This window comes from Motacilla alba, chromosome 3, assembly GCF_015832195.1.
Source record: "Motacilla alba alba isolate MOTALB_02 chromosome 3, Motacilla_alba_V1.0_pri, whole genome shotgun sequence".
Lineage (NCBI taxonomy): Eukaryota > Metazoa > Chordata > Aves > Passeriformes > Motacillidae > Motacilla > Motacilla alba.
In genome coordinates, this window is record NC_052018.1 from 103,731,384 (window position 1) to 103,751,467 (window position 20,084).

Here is a 20,084-nt window from a genome sequence, read left to right on the forward strand (position 1 = left end):
CGTAACTTCATCAAAGCAGGGCTCAGTAAATTGAGCCTGAAGAGCAGTGCAAGATGAAATGCTGCAGAAAATGAATCTTCTCACTTCCCCTTAACATTGCAATATATATTAAAGATGAATTGGAAGAGAAAAAGTAATTTTATTTACCATGCTTAGCCTTGTTCCTATGTTTAGCCTAATGGAGATCAGGGGTGGAAAGGCAGTTAAAAGAGCAGGTTTCACAATTTTATAACATTCTAATTTACCAGCATTTCATGGTATAGATGTAAAATTTTGAAAATTACGAGTCAAAAACTACAAATCCGTCTATTCCACTTCCTCTTTAAAACAAAGGATCTTTAGAAATAAGAATTATTTCCTTCCTTTCCTGTTGCCACCTCACCTGTATCTTTCTTTCCTTTCAAACCCATTAGTGTATTTTCATAGTTATCTTCTCCAGTGTGTAGGGCTGGCAGTAAAAATCCTGCATGGGAAACATCAGAAGATTTTGGAAGACACAAAGTGATGGGAATCCTTTGAAAACTATTTTTCATAAAAGTTCACTAATGAACTGATCATTGCAGGGCCATGCAACTTCCAAATGGAAAGAGAGATGAGAATGGTAAAGCACTTCGTGTGTATTTTAAACTGCAGCACGGTACATTTATTTTGGCACTTAAATTCTTCATTTCCCCAAGGACAAAGTGTGCACATCTCAAGTAATGATGCCCAGATGTTTCAAGGATATGGCTTAGCAGTCAAGCTTCTTGCTGGTATAAACTGGCAGCTTCTCTGAACTCCCAGATGTGCTGTTGAGAACTCACAAGCTATTTCATCCACACCAACAGGTCCAGCACTCTGCCTAAGCTATTTTGCAGCAATAATATTTACCATTTTGATTTTGAAATTTACTTCCTGGAAGTTTGGAGTATTTATCCAAAATACATTGCTTTGAATTGGACCCCTTGCACCCATTTATGCCATTAAAAGCCTGCTAGTGAAAGAAAATGTCCAAGGAGAGTGAACACTGCCAAAGCAAATGTGATACCAAGTCAAGGAAATATTTGCAGAATTCTTTCAGCACCCACCAAGCTTTAGTGTCAACATATTTGAAATCACTGTAATTAGCAGCAAGTGAAGCTTCAAGATTGTGATGTAGGAAAACATCCTGAAAGGAGGGAGGGGCCTTTCTTGACTTGCTAAAATGATTCGGGAAGAAGTGAACAAGCAGCACTTGGCATTTCCAGAGTTACACAAGTTTAGCAGAAAGAGCTGCTCCATTAGTTCACTTAATAGAACATTGTCACCCCCAGCTTCCTCTGAGGCTGTGCAGAAGAGGAATTATTTTTCTTTAAATAGAATCAAAGTCTATTAAAAGAATACATAAAATAATGTAATTATTCTGAGGCTGAGTTTGTTGCCAGAATTGCTAGGACTCAGCCTGTATTTTAGGCACAGTTGCATTATCAATTTAAGGCCATAATCAGTATATGTGTTCAAACCTAGCGCAGCTTATAAGAAAAATGGACACTTCTTGATTTCCAAAGGAAAGGGATTTACTATTTTTAATCTCTAAACACCACTGAAAGTCTACAGGCAGATGAAATTCATCTGTTTATTTCAGTCACCATAGAATTCAAATATGAAGGTACCTTCTCTTTTATTAGATTATCTAAGCCCATATCAGACAAAATATACTCAACTCTCCTAATGACATAATAAAAATGAAGGTGAGATCAATGGGGAGAAAGGGGAAATGGAAGGGGAGAAAGGGGAAGACAAGAATAAATGTGGAAAACATTATTTGCAATAAAGTTTTTAAAGGAAAACTTCTCCTTGAATTAAGAAGCAACACTTAACCAAGCAATAATTTCATATCCTCAGAGGAAAACATAATTATTCACACAATGCAAAGTTCTGAAATAATGGAATTTTCTGTAACTCTTGATTTAAAGCTAAATATCTCATGAGTTTCCGTGAAATAAAAGCACTTGCTTGTCTCCTTTGCAAACAGAATCTTGAGCACCTACAAGACAGTGACTGGGCAGAGCACATCAGGGCAGGATTATCTTCCCTCTTATTTTCTTATTATCAATTTACTCAAAAGAAAATTACAGTGGAAAGGTCATCACACTAGGGAAAGCAGCTCAGGTTTTCCAAGACCAACAAAACACACAATCTTGCCATTTACTGTGAAAATGTAACAGTAATCCTTCTGAAAGAGCGAGTTTTAATCTTGCTGCCATTGCAGCTTCTGAATTTCTACCTCTTCCTTGTTCTTTGATTTTCATTCAAATTATTTAACGAAAGGATGATAAATTCTTGACCTTCCTCTCATGAGCATTCCCCTCTGACATTTGGTAATGCTCTCTGATAGGACAATATGCCTGGCAGGGATTAATATTGTATATTAACCTTCTAAACTGAACCCATTAGAAGAATGTAAATTAGGCAAGCCCTCTTGCTGTACTTTCACCTTTTGATAATTCACCATTGATAAGATTTCCGAGGCTAATCAAGAGCTAGAAGCTTTCTTTTCAATGTGTAGTGCATTTTGAAATGTTTTCTGACAAGCTGCAGCTTGTTCTGCTTCCTGGGACAATCACAAAGGTGTGTTTCAACCCAACTCTGTTGTTGTATAAAGCAATACAACCGTAGGATGCTTTGGTTGTTTTGTTTCTTTTCCAGTTTTGGAGGGGATTTTTTATTATTTTATTTTGAGGTTGCTACCACAGATCATGGTGCCAGGACAGGCTGCTGTGGTCTGTGACTGGCTTCATGCATAAGGGAAGCCATGGGACTCTTGAAATGGTTTCTGCTTGGACTATCTTGCACACTCTCAGGAGCAAACCATTCTTCCTTTGTAAAACCCCAGAGGGTGCTCAGACAACCACCATGCATGTCAAGCTAAAATTAATTATGGTCCCTGTTCATGTGTTTTATTTCACTTCTGAGTTTGTCACCTTCAGTTCCCAGCCTTCTGACTAAGGCATTTTCCTCCCTGCCTGACTAAACAGCCCTACAGCGTCAACTCTTTGTTCATATATCATTTGGTGTATTTGCATCTCTACCTCCCAGAGGAGGACATTCGGTGGCACTGCCAAATCCAGTAAGTCTTCCCTGAAAGTCAAATCCTGAAACCCTAAGCTACTTCCAGGACTGGACTTGGCTGGGTCAGTATTAATTTGCCCCCTAGTTCATTAGTGACCACAGGTACCAAAAGTACAGAGGAAGAACCTTCTGTACCCCAAAGGTGTCATAATTCCTCAGGTATCAGCCAAAGTCTCATGGTCACAACATCATCCTCATTTCTTACCTGGGTGGTGAGAAACAACAGGAGTTTCAAGATTTCTCCAAGGTCACTTGCCAGAACAGAATCCTCCATCCTAACTGTCATTGCCTCCACAGAAGAATTCCCTACTCTAAAAGGCAGTTTTCTTTGCTCTTTTCAGTATGCCAAACCAAACCAGGTTATTCCCATCAGCCATCTTCAGCAATTGTCATACTCCTGATACTTACACTGCCTTAAACTTCACCACTGTTACACTCCCTTTGCTAGACTAATTCTGAAATGAAAGATTTCAGACAGGAGTCATGTCTTCCTGTTTCCAGGTCAGGTTTAGGGCGCACCACTTAGACGTTTTTCATCCATAGACTGTATAAAAATTTGCTTTTGTGTTATTTTTATTCCAAATGAGAAGACTCTGCAGAATTAATGCAAGTCTTATCAAAATTTAATTACATTGCCATTAAATTATCAATGCTTTCAAATCAATAGTAACAGACTCTTTTGTCCAGGGCAGATGCCAGACTGATTGGTCAAGAACTACCAAGAACAGTGTCTTTAACATATTTAAATGTTGCAAAATTGTTTTCTTTCACTTCAGGGAAGTTTGTCATGATTTCGAAAACTAATCAATGACCCTGGAAGGATTTCTGCAAATTATTTAGATCCATAGAATACAGAATATTAATAGTTGCTGTTGTGGAACCTTTTGACCTGCCTCTCTCCTGTAAGGGGCAGGGCTCCAGAACCCATTTGAAGACAGACTCAATAAAGCACAGGGCTCCATGCACATAATGCTGTGTCAACCCATGAGAAATTGGACTGAAGGGCTGTAACTCAAGTTTTTATTTACATTATTTTAGGCCCCTGCTGTTCCCTAAGGAGTGCCAACGGATGAGCAGGGTGCTTATGGAGTGAGTTATGCTTCACTGAACTTCTTACATTATGTAAACAAGCAGAGAACCGAAGAGAAGTCCAGACTAGTTTTTGTAGATATTTACTGAATATTTATAACCAGCTCTGAGTTATCATTATTTTTATTTTTTCCTAAATGCAGTTCATGTGGCCAATTATAGTTTCAGCTTTGAGAAACTGGCAAGCTCTGAATGTGATTCATCTCTGAGGAATCAGTCTTTTGGCAACAGGTTATGCCATTTTTAGAGCTATTTGGCACTTCTCAAACTTTCCTCACTTGCTGCTTCCTGATTATCCTCTTTACTACAGTAATAAAAACTTCCCCCTCAGGTGTCATTTATAGTAACTCAATAGAATTAATGCCTATGAGTAAGCAAACATTCTCTGTTTTGTTAGCCCTGAAGCAGATGAAGAATTTTCATTACAGCACATGAAAGAATTTAGTTCAAATTCTTTGACAAGTTCATGGTTCTGAATTTGCAGTTCTTTGGCTCTACCATCCACTTAGGAAACCTGAGGGAGGGTGTAACAAGGTTTTCAGAATGGAATAACATAACTTTTATTCAGCACATCCTGTGAGGTGATTTGGTTTCAGTACAGCCATTGGGACCCTGGGGATTCAACAAGTAATCACCATTCCTCCACTGCTGCTGGGCCTACAGTCAGTCAAGTGGCCAATTCTACCATGGGTAAAGATTTCTAAGTGATACAGCATTCAATATCTTAACAAAAAACCCTTGATTTCATTGTGATGGATTATGACACAGTACTGATCAGTAACATAAGCACCATGGACAGAGCATTCTTTAAAAAAACAAACCCTACTTTACTGAGAATTTCACATGCGGTAATGCCAACATGGATGGTAAGACAACTGTCCCCAGTCTTCTGAATAGGAAGGGTGAGTTGCTCTCTGACTGACAATGAGAATTATTTATAGAAGTCCTTCCAATAGTGACTTCAGATAATTTGCTTGAATCTCAAACCAGTGGATTGTCACACCCAGGCAGACACATCAATGAGATTCCTGGACGAACCAGGGAATTACAAGAATGAAAGTCAATTGTTAATTCCCTCACTGCTTAAATTTGATGGCTTATTTGGTTTGTAGACTGTATGCAAAGCTGTAATTTAATAAAACTCAATCCAGCACTGAATTGTAAATTAACTATGTGGATTATTTAAATGTCCCTTTATTTTTTAGCTGATGATCTTCTGTAAAGTCACGCTGGATATGATGCTAATGCCTGATTACAGACACAGAATGTCAAGTACATTGTTTGTGGGATACAGGGGTATTTTTACCAGTGTTTCATGGAGGTTTGGGATATTTTGAATTCTACAGACCTCAAACTTTCTCCCAGCTGTCTCACAGCAGAGCAGAAAGAGAGTTAATTAATTAGGTTCACCATGAAGTGAATCAGAGCACGTTTTGTTGAGGAGGCCTCAATGTTTTAAGTGTGCACACCTGAAATGCCTCCTACAGTAAGTTAGTAGATGCACAGAAAGGAAAATCACAATGTAAAAACAAAATGTGCAATGGCATTTTTTACTGCTCACTGGGTTTAGGAATCTAGTCTGTTTTTTCTGACATGACAGGAGGATTCTTGAAGAGAAAAAAGTGTTACAGGTGTGAACTACATAAATATCTGCTTCTTAAGGCTGCCCTTGACAATGGACACCCAGTAGGTATAGAATACTTGCCCTCACATTACTTCTTGGGGCTTTCTCCTCTTTCCTTCCCCTATAAAATCTTTTTTATCTTGTCCAATGGTTTTTCTCACTTTCAATCTCCCTATTCTCTACCACATCTTGCAGGGATGGGATGGGAGAGGGAGTGAAGTGAGCAAGCAACCCTGTAGGTGCCAGGGTCAAAATACCACAAAAGGTGATATTGTATCTTCATGCCTTTTTCACCTTAAATACTTCATATACTTCTCTTTAAATATTGCTGAAATCAGTAATATCTCTAAAGTCATAACAAATTTGGAAGCCAGCTGGCAATATTCAGGCTGTCTGCATGTAAATTGTAATGACAGACAGCATTAGCTACTATTCTATTTTTTTTTTAAAGTCTGGTCAGAATTTAGCTTGAGGCAAGACTTGCTTCACATATAAAGCAAGAATATCTACCAAGTTCATTCACTCACAAATTGTCACCCAGCTCTCAGTCTGGTTTAGAAAACCTTGTGCATCAAAAGACAATAATGTCTAGACTTAATAAAAGGGCTGTAAAAATGAAGGTGGCAAGCAAACAATGACTCGAAATTTACACCAGTCTCTGAGATCTTCATATATCTGAATTTAATGAAAGTGTTGAGATTGACTTCTGGGGTTAATACAATTAAACCTTAATAAGAAGACAATAAAAAAAATCAATGAATGCAAACTGAGTGATTACACATTTCCACAGGCTAGTTAAATTGGAATGTACTAACTTTACCAGGATGCAAATTTTCTAAATATGCCCACCCAAAGGAAAAGAAGGAGCAGCAAATCACACAGTCAGCTGTGCTAGGAATGGAAAATAACTGTTTCCTAAAGCTCTCCCATACATGCAGTGGTATGGATTCTGTCCTCTTCTAATATTGGAAAATAAGGCAATATCCTATTGGTTTTTAATTCTTTTACTTCATCAGCAAAATTCAATCTCAAGAGAAGCAGAATGAGGCCTGTAAGAGCAGAGAATCTAAAAAACAGGAGAAATGTAACAAAGATGTACCATGGACAGAAATTATTACAGGCTAAATGGAGGAGATTCTTTTTTTGCTTTGCTGCAGGCATTTGATAACAAGAAACATTCTCAGCAAGACAGATGGGCCTGAAAATCTGAGTTCAGGAACAGCAGAAATATGTTTCAGGAGGCTGTAAGGGACAATACAAAATAAAGACATTCACCACCAGTTCACTGAAGCTCAAAAAAAGAAGGAAAAATGCCCTACCATGTGCAGATTGCACCTTTCCTGTTGCTAGGAATCTGTTACTAGATTCTCCATTATTCTACATTATTGGGAAGCTGAAATTACCACCTAATTTCTGTATGACTGTAGCCTTCCACTGAGAACAAGCCAATATTTACTTCATGTTCCTCTCTCCCTCATGGCAATGTTTTTTTAAGCAAGGGACACACAGACCATTGCCTTAGTTCTGCTCCTGTTCCTTGCTGTCCAACATTTTCTGATAAACTTCATCTCCAGAGAGGGGAAGCAGATGTAAAAGCCAGGCCTACCTAATACCTATGAGCATCAATTTGAATTCTTATGGAAGCTTCCCAGGAAATCTTGTTGTTTCATGAGGAATACGGTAAATGTCACTAATGATATTTTCCCCTACCTACAAGCAACATCCATTCTATTTCTTGGTGGCCCTGCTAATCAGAGATGCCTTCAGGATCAAAAACTTTAATGGCTCCAAGCATCATGCACTTAAAATTCTCTGATGAAGCAATATCCTAAGCAGCTCAAAATGCCCAGGGATCACATTTACAGAGCAAAAAGTGTAAAGTGACATTTAAAGTAAGCACATTTTAAGCATATATTGCTGATTCCAGCAGTTTTCAAAGAGCATTTAGTTCTTCCACTTTGCATATCTCTATCAGTGTGTGTAGTGACTGCTGCATGCAGGCCTAGCAATTTAAAGAAACAGAAAAGTCAGGTCTGATTTGATGTGACATCCACTACCCTCACCCATGCTCCAGTCAAAGTGGCAAAGAGCTGAGCTGAACTGGAGAGTGGAAGCAGGCTGAGTCAGCACTTCACCTGACACAACCCAGCTTTCCCTGATGTTTCTCTGCACTGCACAAGAATCATAAAAGTACTACAAGCGTGAAGATATTCTATGCAATTCTAAGATACTACAATTAAATTGCATAAAATTCACATAAAAATGATCTCCTCACTTTGTTTACTTGGCCAACTGATTGCTCATAACAATGTAAATTGAATATTGCTCTAAAAGCATTTAAAAATGTTGATTGTTTCAGTTTTGTTTAGAAGCAAAATTACACCCCATTAAATTTCTCTTTGATGTTCTGGCTGGGTCAGTACACGCTGTCCCTTACTTTCAAAACAAGGACATTTATCTGTAGGCACAAATCAATAATGAGCATTAAAGATAAAATACTGCAGAAACAATCATGTAAATTATTGCAACATCAAAGTAAGGCTCAGCATGACATCTGCAGCTTTTGGTGTCTGGTGTGCAGGGAGGAAACCACAACTATATTTTAAATGACTACTGAAGATCATTTTATTCAGCAGGAAACTTAAGGGAAGTCTAGAGGGAAATGCTGAGCAAAGCCACTGTAAAGTCTGAGCCACTAAAGAGGGATATTTAAGAATATTCCCCAAAGAGCAGAAGCTTGGAAGCCCTCTCAAATTTTCAAGCACTTTCCTTTAAGACAAAAAAAAAGTGTGCCTGCCTTTCCTTTAGCTTACTTATGGTAAAGCCGTGCCACTCTTTATCCCATTGCCCATTTTCTCATGTGTCTTAATTAGTCCTTCCTTCAGACTTTGTTCTAAGCCCTGCATGCAGCTGAGGTGAGATTAATGGCCTGTCCTTTCCCACATCACTTCTGCTCCCCTCTTAAATAAAGGTAGTGCACTTGCTATTCCATAGTCATATCCATTCTCCCCAAAGGTTTATTAAAGATGCTCAGCCACAGTCCTGCAGTTTCATGTGCCAGCTCTTTCAGCATTGTGTGGTAGAAATTAGCTGGTCTCCTGACTTGATAGGATTAAGTTCTTTGTGTTCTCATCTAGAAAGTGGTAATTTCTGTTGCCATAACCTCAGCTGCTTGCCTTTGCTCAATGGTCTCCATCCTAGGACTGCTCAATCCCAGCACAAACCATTCAGTTCAATTCCTATCAATGCTTGGATTATGCTTCCCTCTCCTTCATCATACAGCAAACTAGCCAGTCACTGCTCTTTTTGGTTTCTAATGCTGAAGAATATTTTGCTATTTCCTATTAATATTTCTTTCAAGGTCTCTCTCAGTCTGGCTTGTGGCAATTATCATTTTATTCCTGTATTCCTTGACTTCTTGTCAAATCTGGCTTATGGAGAGAATTTTCTCCCATTTGCTATGTAGGGATTGTTCTCAAATCTTTGCTTTCATTCTTTGGAGTTTAAATCCTGACTGGTGTTGTTGGACATTATAACCAAGCACCAAAAAAAAGCGAAGTAATACAGGAGCAAATAATGAAACCTATGCATTTGTGGCATGACATCGGAACACACAGAAGTGCTACCTGGAGTGGTTCTTGCCAGGTGAAAAGAAGAAACCATAAAGATTGACAGATTTGACAACACAAAATAAATCCCAAGGATCCCAGGCATAACATGGTTTATGTATGTGAGACTTCCCTCTTTCAGTCATTCATATCCAGAAAAGCTCCACAGAAGTCAAAGGAATCCCTTTCTATTAACTATGGAGTAATACAGAAGGCAGTTAGGACTGCTGAAAGGAAAGAAAAAAACAATCAGAGCACCCTCATCCTGACTTGAGGCCATTGACAGCCCCTTTCAATGGATCACTTGCAAGCAGGGACTAGAATTGAAGAAATAGATAATCCCCCTCTGTTCAGCTGCAGTACCCCAACATATTCAATGCAACTCAAGGAACATTGAGAGGTGTGGGGTTTATTACTCTGTTAAAGTTATGCACCACAGACTCTGGGGGAAAAAAAACACTGGGTAAATTCTCAAGAGTGCATTACACAAATTCATTTAAGCCTTTCCTGTAGATCCTTGGCAATTTTCAGGTCCCTCATTAATTCTAGTCACAACTCAAAGTAAACCCATTGTAAATAGCAGTGCAGATCCCATTTAAATGTGGTCCTGGAGTCAGACTAGAAATCACCAAAAATGTCCATTTGAATTCAAGGGAGAGGATAAGCAACAGGAACCATCTGGCTGAAGAGGAGCTGATTTTTATTGACAGGAATGACATGAGGTATTATAGAATACCTACGCATTAGAGAAGAGCTGAGAGAAGATTTCACTCTGGGTGTGCTGTTCTGACAGCTCTCTGAAAGTGGCCCTAAATGCCAAAGTCAACTGAAGTATATTCATCCTCACTAGGAATAACTGCAGAAAAGTTGCGCACAATAGACTTTGCCATTAAAAAAGAAAGAATTATTCAATCTCCAAATGTTTGTGTCACTCTCAGTTAGCAATAAATCCAGCTGACCTCATCTTGGGAGCAGAAAAAACTGTGGCTACAAAGGAGTATCAAAACACAGCACTCAGACTGCACGCTGGGCTGGATGGAAGTGGATAAATCTGGCTTGCTGAACCTGCTGCGGGAAACAGGCTCTGTAATCCAAATCCCGCTTTCCTAAAGAACCATCCCTCCTCTCCTGATGTATGCTGTCCCAACACAGCTTTTCAGGTGGCTCTTCCCAAGGGTCTTCAAGTCCCCCAAACTGGGTGGCCTGCTCTTTGCTATCTGGCAGCTCTTTCCCTGTGGTTTTGCCACTAGTAGTGCTCAGGCAACTGGGGGCCTCTGTAAACACACACTGACCTGACTCGCATCATCCACCTCGATCCAGCTCTCTTTTCAAAACTTTGTTTCCAAAATCAATTTCATTACTGCTGAAATGACAGAAAATAAGGATGGTGTGGAAGAGGATCACAAGGAGCAAACATAGCTGCAGGTTTTTGAGGTCTGTATTACAATACAGGTATTTAGCAGCAGACAACCAACAGTTTAAAAAAGCTTTACCCAATACTGCTCTTCTTACCTGAATATCAGCAAGGCTCTCTCGGGCTCTTTCACTGTGAATAGCTCTAATTCCTGTGCACCAGCACCAACAACTCCTCCACCACCATGATAACTATTTCTTCTTTAGTCTCACCTACTGCTATTTGCCTAGTTAACACTTCTTTTCTTCATCTCCTAATCTGACAACCCCAGATGATCCTCATAATCCCCCCCTTCTGCCTCCTCAGAATTTCTGAAAGAAAAGAAAACAAGATCAGGTGTCGGCTACAGGTTTATCTTCTCAGCATTCAGTTCATTAAGAAAACCTCTCCTTTCCCTTGAATTAAATCCCATGTTACCATGGGTGTGGACCGCTTTCCTGGTATTCTATGTAGGTATCTATGTTTAACCAGAGCACAAATGGATCAGGTGGGCCTTCTGGGATCCAGATTGCTCAAAGCTCCATCCAGCCTGGCTTTGAACACTTTCAGGGATGGAGCATCCGCAGCTTCTCTGTTACTTCTCTGGGCAATCTGTTCCACTGCCTTCCTACCCTCACACTATGGGTTTAAAACCATACCCCCTTGTTCTATCACAGTCTGTACAAAATTCACTCTCCCACTTTCATGTGTTTTATCACTATATCAGCTTTTCTAGTTTCTGTGATTCTATTTTCTCATTCTCTTTATTCAGATTATCCCTGAGCAAATCCATCTAACTCCTTTTCTTTTTGCAAGGGGTTTCCACCTCTAGGACAGCCCACAGTAACATGAGATAAGATATGCAGATATCTTCACCTTGCCATCACCCCAAGGACCGGTGTATACCTTGTATTTGTTTCCTGGGAAATATATCTTGACCAAAACCTCAGTGATTCTTTCCCATGAAGGGAAGCGCAAGTAAACCTAAAAAGAATACCAAATCCCTCCTTCTCACAGGCCCTCTTTTTCTGATCATTATAACTCACATTTCGCTGGTTGTTTAGGATGATAAAACCCTGCCTCATCTTCAATTCTGAGTGCACATCCAGGTTCTGTAGAGCTAGCTAGTGAATAACTTTTTAGTGAAAAACATTCCTGTCTGGCTACTGTCATGCTGCTAAAATTCACTTTTAGACTCCCACTTCCATCTTGCTCACTGTTATATCATTTAATTTGGCTTTTAAAAATAAAAATAATGGTTCACAGCCATTTCAAACACGGCAGGAGGTATCCTATTCCTACCTAATCCCTTCAACTACACTGGCTTTTTCACTTTGTATTCCTCTGTGGGCTCCATCCTCTCTCACAAAAGCCAAAAACTCATTTTCCTCCTTCACTTTTAACATATTTTATTACCTCTTCCCCAAAATCTTCCATTACCTATTACCTAGGACTGTTTTCAGTCCTAACTGGGCTTATGACCTTTCTCACCAACATTTATTTGCTGTGGTTTTTGGAATTAGCATCTTGCCATTTATCTTCCCTCTGTTCCTTATGACACATTCACTAGAAACTGTGTATTCTCCTCAGCAGCAATATAAGCAAACAAAGTCAGACCCTGAGATAACAAAGCACCAATTTCCTGTTTCCTCACAGTCTCTAAGGCAGCTGCATGTGCTCACCTGTGGCCTCAAGCAGCAGCAACATCCTTACTACAAGAGGTCACTGAAGTATGTTCTTTGCTTGTTGCTTTTGCCAATAACTGGGTGAAAAAAAACACTAAAAAAAGCAGAGATGAAAATTAAGTCCAGCAGGAAAGTGCAGGTACAAACATTTGCGCTGAAAGGAACTCGGACTTGGAATGTGGACTGCAAATGCATTGCATGCTTAGAAACATCTGACAATTCACTAAATTCAGAGGAATCAAAGTGAAATGATTCCACTTCCTTGCCTTGACCTCCTCTCTTTACAAGTCAGCAACTCCTGTATTAGTCTAACATGATCTAAATATATGTTATTCTTTCTTGGGTGATGTCAACACACTCTGCACATGGAGCAGGGCCCCAAAGCTACAGGGCTATTCCACACAGAACCACAAGGAGAACACATCCCCAGCTACATCTGGGTGTGTCCTGAGCAGCACCACAAGCCATGTTTTCAAAATCAACTCTCAAAAATAGGCTGTCAAAAAAAAAAAAAAAAAGGGGGGGAGGAAGAACTTCCTAAGTGAAGATCATTTTGCATGCCATCTGCGAAGTGCTAATTAAACACATCATTGTTTTTTGGCAGGATAAGATATTTCTGAATGGTATCTGTAAGCCACCTGCCAGCTCTTACTCACATTCTTTACATCACCAGCAAGAGATCTTATACATTTTTTTTTTCCTTAGGTAAGAATCTGCAATATGCAAAAAAAGTTAAATTTTCTAAAACTGGCTTCTAAAGCACATAACTGAAGTCAAGTGAACTCTAAATGAATTATTTTGATTTGTTTAAAAATGTCATATTTTAAGTCATGGTTTTAATACTGCACACAAGTAGTAGGCAAGGATTTCAACAGGCGCTTTCTGCTATATTTTCTAGATCTTTTATGTGATTTTGAAGAAACAAGGACTTCCCATGATAAAAATTAAGTACCATTAACAATTGTATTATGCAAACATCTTATTTTATGTTCCCCTAATCCCAATATTTATATTTTGTACTTGCTTAATATGGTAAAGCATTGTTGGTTTGGGGGTTTTGAGGGTTTTATTCTCCCTATGAATCCTTATTATTTTTATAAACGTGAAGAGTATTGCCACAGTATTTTACTGTTCTAACCAGAGATTAGCAGGCTGCAAGCTAGTGTAGAGATGAAAACCAGAAAAAACAATTTCTCACACAAAGAGAGTAAAATTATGTTTAAGAAATTTAAACCAGACACAGAGCAGACTTTTTGAACACTTTTTGAGAGATAATAAAGATGACAGGCAAACATCTACTAAAGGTTCTTGGTATGCAGCTTCTCCAGAACCATCCATGTAAATTCTGTCCTCATGCATGACACCTGTCAGGATATCTGAACAAATATGTATAGAAACAGAAGTGACAAGAAAACTGTCATGAAAACAGATTCAGCTTAGGAGTGGTGGGGGAAAGAAAAGGGAAGAAATAAATACCCCAAGCCATCCAACCTTCAACACACACAATCCAATGGGATACTTTCTACTCCCTCCTTAGGAACGTAAGCTTTTACCTTTACCACCCTCATTCCACCTGATGGAGTTCTACTGTCAAAGATTATATTTCTGGTGCCAAATAACATGTCAGTTATTTGATAGCACAACAGCAAACCTGATTTAGCTAAGACATGCAGTAAGAAAAATAGCTACATGGACATCATCTTAACATAGCTGGCTGAGATCAACCGCAGTTGAGAAAACAATACATTAATTTCATCTACGTCAAGGTAAGGATCACCTGATTTCATCTGGGATTTTGACACAAAACAGGCATCTGGAATTGCTTATCCACTCTAAAAGAACACCATTGTGGAAAAATGTGTCTATATATATATATATATATATATATATAGACACACAGAGTTCATAGAGGCCTTTGAAGAGAGAAATGATATTCAAGACAGGCAGAAAATATTCCTGGTAGATGGAGGAATTGGTGGATAGTGAATAGCTTGGGTTACACTCACACATCTCATCAAAAGGGCAAGAAACTATGTGGGAGAGGAGAGGACCACTCATATTCTGGAGTGGAAATGCTGGAGAACATTGTGTGGCTCTGTGGGGGGAAAGAGATGGGAGGAAAAGGGATTAAACAAATAGAATTTCCTGTATTGCCCCAGCCAGCCACATATGGGGTCAAGCAGAAATTACCATGTATTTATGAAGTAACATGCATGTTACTTAATCAAGGCCTAATGAGATGAAAAAAACATCAGCAGAGCTCATCAGCTGGATACCACTTCTTTCCACTAATGCACACAGCATTTTAGGACTAACATATCACTAGAAATAACACTGCCCACTTCCCAGTCCATTATCACACAGAATCTAAATCACACAAAGAACACAAACATTCAGAGCTGGAATATCGTACTGTGTTGTTTCTCTTTCAGAACATATTTTTTAAGACATCCCATGAGCAACTCAGTTTGAATTTCCACTAATTTGTCTCTATCCCCACCCCAGGCTGCCTCTCAATGCCAAGTCTATCGAGTCTAACACCAACAGAGTTGAGTCAGAAACAGCCTGTTGAATCCACAACATCCAGAAATAGGAATATTTAGGAGTGTGGACACCAAATCAAGTGGCCAATGCAAAAACATCATCCAGGTGCACAAGGCCTTTCTCACATAGCAAGGCCGCTCACACATAGAACACGACCCCGTGGTTATTGTGCAAACGTTGTCGTGCAGATTCAGTACTCCCCAAGAATTTCTCTATTTCATGAGTTACACAATACCCTCAGCTGATTTTTTACCTTTTTACTTTTTTTTTTTAAATAAATACTCTTATGCTTTGTACAAAAGTCTTACTTGCCAGTTACAATGTGGTTTTCACATGTGACACAAGCACTGCCTCAATGAGCTCCTTGGTATTGTTATCTTGTAATTGCAAGCATGTATTTCACCATGCAGTCTCCAGCTGTTATTAAATTTAAAGAGAGAAACAAGCCCCACTTTTACTGTCTTGTCCCTTGGAAGGAGAAACTTGAGAAGATAATGAATGAAGAAACCTTTAAAGCTTTGAGAAGACATGTACCACCATAAATCTTTTACTGCCTCTCCTCTTGTGTATGTGCCTTATTTCTTCATTTGCAAAGGTCACCTCTCTTAGAAGCTGAGACATCAAAACAAAGGTAATGACTGGAACAGAAGAGGTTGTAAATCCCACTTTGATTTTGGTTCTTCCCCACACTACAGAGTTGAAAGCCTTAAAACAATTGCTCTGCTACAACCACTGAAGCCCACCCTCCTGAATATGCCTCTGGATTCCTGGAATTTGGACTGTGAGCTAAGCCACCTGAGGGGAACTTTCTATCTCTCTCTTTCTCTTTCCACCTCACATTTATTGTTAAATAAAATCCGTACTATTGTTTTTTGCCAAATGGTCTTGTTTGCACCTTAATTCAGGCATCTCTAATAATTGGATTTTAACATACATTACTGCTACACCTTTTACATTTATAATCTCATACTCTCTCATGCTATTTATTGTAGAATATAGAAAATCAGTGTATAATTTATATTAACAGTATATGAAATCAGTGTATAATTGTACTAAATTAATTAAGGTTGTCTCACCTGCTATTGTTCTTGCTGACACAAAAGCATTCCTTTTCTCCTCCATGGTAATTCAGAGCTCTTCCCCAACACAAGCTGGGAAAGCAAAAGAAAAAAAAAACAACTTTGTGTTTACATCCACCATCTTTCATGCATGCAAATAACCAGTAGATGAGTATTTATATTTAGGATTAGAGCTTTGAATAGACAAACAGTGGATAAATGTGTGCCCTCAGTATCTAGGTTACATCCTTTAGGAATTTAGCCTAATATTCTCATTTCATAGGGAAAAAAAAAAGATTTGAAGAAACAATGAGAAGATGAGAAATGAGCTTACTTTGAAATATGGCAATAATGATACACAAATGCTTGCCAGAAGCATATTAGTTACATTCTTCAAAAGGTTAAAAGTTCAAGAAATGTAATATAAAGTACAAGATATAATGAGATGTAACAAGTGAGAACCAGGAATAGCTGTGTTGTAAGTCAGAGGACCGTGCAAGCTTATTTACAAGTCAAAGGAAAAATAATCATCCTCACATTCCCATAAAAGCCCTTTCCAAAGCTCCCATTAGCTATGTTGATGCTTGCTGCTGCCAGGTTTAAAATAACTTGGCCTTCATATCACAGAACTGATTCACCTCCATTGGCAACCATTCTCCAAGGTGGGCCACTGGAGAAGGCCCAGAGGCTTCCCCCTCCCAGTGAACCAGAAGTGGCCATCTTTTTAAGGACTGAACCAGCTCCACAACTGATATTTTGGGGAACACCAAAATCTCAGAGATTTGGGGTTTTGTTTGATTTGTTGGTTGGGTTCTGTGACTTTGGTTTGGAGGTTTTCTTGGTGTTTTTTATTTTGTCCGTGCTTCTTTCTCTGTGGTAAGTCTGGCAATTTTTGCCACTACAGAGAGAACATCATATTAGATCATTTTATATCAGCAACTTCAAAACTGAAAGGCAGCAAAACAAAAAAAAAAACCCCAAAAAAAACCAAACAAAAAAAAACCAAACAAAAATAAAAACAGCTGACAAGAACATGTTAAAGCAAAGCTCAAGGCCAAGAGCAGAATTTCAACCTGTGTCCTCTTGTGCTCTGTGTGCCTTGAAGTCTTCCATCACTGCATCTGTCCCACTGAAGGGCCTTCAGAGCACCCTGTATATTCTGCTACACAAAAGAAAAGTTTTCAGTGCTACTCTCAGTTTGAGCAAGAGGAATATCGTGTACACACACCTTATATTGGCAAACAAACAGAGGTGAGAAATGGCTGCAGCACGGATGTGCTGGAGAGCAAATGCAGCTGAACAAATGAAAGAGAAGCCAGAGTAGCAGTGAATCAAGTGGACAAAAAGGAATCTGCCCATCTCCTTGTTATTCTGCAGTGCAGCTCAGTTTGTCCAGCTCTATCAGCCTTCTTGCTCTCTGTTCACTACAGGGAACTGGCAGCACAGTATTCCCTTTTTTTTTTTTCTTTTTTTCAAGAGAGTTCACATGAATAGGTACTTTCAAAATAGTCCCAAAATGATCAGGCCTGCCAACAAAGAAACTCACTGCATGGAAAGCAACAAAAGGAGAGTCATATTGGTCAACTGGGCTGCTCAGCACACCAGAAAAAGAATTGCATTAAGATTTTAATTTAGAAAACTCTTTTATTTGCAGCTAATTTGTGATTTACCGGCTTTAAATTTTTGAGTAGCCCGATCAGGGTGATTAGCCAATACCTTGAGAGTCCTGGGCTTACCAATTTCAGGAGCAAAACTGTCGTTTCACCAAATCTTGGTTTTCACTTCCCTGTGAAAGGGAAGACCTCAAAGAAGATCACGTATTTTGCAAACCTCGGTGTTTGACAGGGTGTAAGAACAAACAGTCTCACAGATTTCAAAGAGTTTATGAATATCTGCAATAAATGCAGTAAATAATTCAGTTTCCATCAGTCCCAGTACAAACCACTTCATGAACCCTGGTGAAGACACACAAGCAACACGTGCCTAGAAACAGTTAAATACATAAAACCTGGGCTAGGGTGACTTTTCCTCTGACATTCCCTGCTGCACCACTGAATGTGAGAAGTATTTTATTGGCATCCACCCTTCTGCTGCCGTGCTCTGTGTGAGCCTCAGCTGATGCATGTGGCTGAGGTCGTGTCTAGAGCAGCGCCACAGAGGGAGGAGACGGTGTCTCGCGCTCCCTGACTCCAGAGGCTGTGCTGGCTCCCACCACCAGAGCCTGACAGCTTGACATTTCCCAACAGCCTGATGGATGAAAAGCACAATTCCTGCTCTCCTCCCTGACACCCTGCAGGAATGACAGGGAGCTTATGAGATAAAGCTGGCAAGTTCAAAGGGCGCAGATCAGAGGTGGAATGGTGTTTTCTGTAGCTCTAATGATCTATATTTTTCACTAGGGTCTTTCACAGCCGAGAATTTCTTCCTCTAGTTAATAGTTCTCTTCTATTCCTCATTCCCAGCCCCTAGCATGGCAGGGATCTCAGTGGCTTTATCAGAAAGGGAGACCATATCCTTCTTTTTACAGGTGTCTCTCAGTTGCTGCCTGGAGAACCCAGACACCAATTAGCTGCAGGCTCAGTCACAGCCCATATCCCCCACTGGCATTGAGGGGATCAAACCCAGGGAATTTTTGTGGGTCACAGGTAAAAGATGAGTCTCAACAGAACTGGTTCTCCCAGTCCAGGCAATCAATCATTTTTAATGCTACTGCTATTTAGAGATGTGATCTTTTGAATCTACATCATCCGTGACCTTATTCTCTAGTCTGAATACAACAACAAAAAATGCTGAAAAAAGGATCTCCACCACTATTTCTTTGGCTATTTTAAGTTCTTTTTTAGCCCCTCTTGAGCCTTTTTGTTTGGTTCCCAGAAAATGTTTGAGTGATCTTGTTTTTCTGACCAAAGGCTTTGGAAAAATTTTAAAAACTCAAGTGTTCCTAGCAGCCAAGCTTCAGCTTCACCCACACAGTTATTATAGCCAGAGTGCTTACATGTTTGTCTAATCAAGGAGCAGGAAAGGCATTATAAAATGCTTCTGATCAATAGTCTGTAGGCACAGAGCCCAAACACTGAATATTCACCAACAATCAAGAGAGCAAACATTTAAAAGCATTTGCTGAAAAAAAATCAAAAACCAAAGTCTGCTGACAAATTTACTGCTAATGCTAAAAGGAAAATTCTTCTAAGCACTATTCTTTGCAAAGTATAAATTCCTTTCCCACTATGTATTTAGGTTGCTTAAATTTTGCCATAAATAACAGAAATGATCTGGATTTAATATTTCTTTTCAGGTCATGAAAGAAAATCCTAGTTAGAAAACAATTATGAATATATAGGTCTAAAAAGAGGGGACATTTAGGAGAACTTTGACATCACTCTTTAAACCAACCACAAATAGGAATCAACAGATCTGTGCTATTTATACAAGCATAGCAGCGGGCACAGAAAGGAATGATACACAATTGTATTTGTATATTTTCCTGTTCAAGCAAGATGCCTCTCAGAATTTTAACCCAGGAGACATACTTTGCAAACAATATGTTAAGCATAATTTATTTTTACTCTATTTCTCAAAAAAAAAAAAAAAAAAAGTCTGAGCGACATGTGGATAATGTAACACTACATTTCACTTGCAACATTTAAATTGCCGGTATGAAGACTATCAAAGAGACAGTCAGCTTGCAAGTAAACAAATTATTCATTTTGTTCCATGTGTTTCAGAGGAAAGAATCCACATTTGCACTTCAGCACTCCAATCCCTTGGGACATAAATGTGATTGAGCAATACCTGGCTATTGTTCAGCTCTGTACATGCCTCAGTGCTTCCCTGGTTTGCTGAGCCATCCTGTGGTGCACTGTTCACACTCTGCACTGCTATGACTCCATCCAGGTGACAATCTCAAAGCATTTTTGAAACACGAATGAATTAATTCTCACCCACTGAAGCAAGGAGAGATTCAGTGACTTCCTCAGGGAAACAAAACTCAGC